Genomic DNA, 878 nt, shown 5'->3' on the forward strand with positions numbered 1-878 from the left:
GAGCTAAAGAAGAGAATAAATCAGTGAAACCCCCTAGTGTAACAGAAATACCATGTACTACTTATGAAGAACTTGGACTAAGACTGTTGGCAATAAATTTGGGACTTGTTGGGCCCACATCCCCAGGGGTCTGCCCACCAGGGAAAGCACCAAAGCCTATACCCTTGGAGACCCACCGACACAAGGCATTCCCAGGGAAGGGAGGACATAACCTTTACTGGGAAGGATAATCTCCTTCAGTCACTTCTTTGTAGTTTATCAGTAGAGCAGTGACCTTGGAATAGCCCTTATAATGGAACACAGAGATTAACCTAGACAGGATTAAACTCAACAGAACTAGATTAACAAATGCCCTAACCTTTGGAATACAATTGATAGGATTAAACTCAACTGGTATAAATACAGATGTAACAGGACAATAAAGAGAGAATCTGGTGCTCAGTCCAATGCAGGAGGCAGGAAGTGCTCTAGCTCATGTCAGGGCACGGGATAGGCATCGTGTGGGTCGACTTACGGAGCACGCGGAGGCAAACGGGGAACTAGTATTATGGCAGAACAGGATGTGGAAAATGAGCTTCTGGATTATGAGGAAGATAAAGAGCCCCAGACTCCTACAGAGAGCACCCCAGTGCCCCCCAAGAAAGATGTCAAGGGGTCCTACGTTTCCATCCACAGCTCTGGCTTCCGGGACTTTCTGCTGAAGCCTGAGCTCCTGAGAGCCATAGTGGACTGTGGCTTTGAGCATCCATCTGAGGTTCAGCACGAGTGTATTCCCCAAGCCATCCTGGGCATGGATGTCCTGTGCCAGGCCCAGTCTGGAATGGGCAAGACTGCAGTCTTTGTGCTGGCCACCCTACAGCAGATTGAGCCCGTCAACG

General features: G+C 48.7%; 1 pseudogene; it reads left to right on the forward strand.

Moving 5' to 3' along the window:
• The first annotated feature begins 465 nt into the window (after positions 1–465).
• LOC102752913 overlaps positions 466–878 on the forward strand; it is a 1,422-nt pseudogene continuing 1,009 nt past the window's right edge.

Source organism: Myotis davidii, unplaced genomic scaffold (genome assembly GCF_000327345.1).
Source record: "Myotis davidii unplaced genomic scaffold, ASM32734v1 scaffold573, whole genome shotgun sequence".
NCBI classification, from domain to species: Eukaryota; Metazoa; Chordata; class Mammalia; order Chiroptera; family Vespertilionidae; genus Myotis; species Myotis davidii.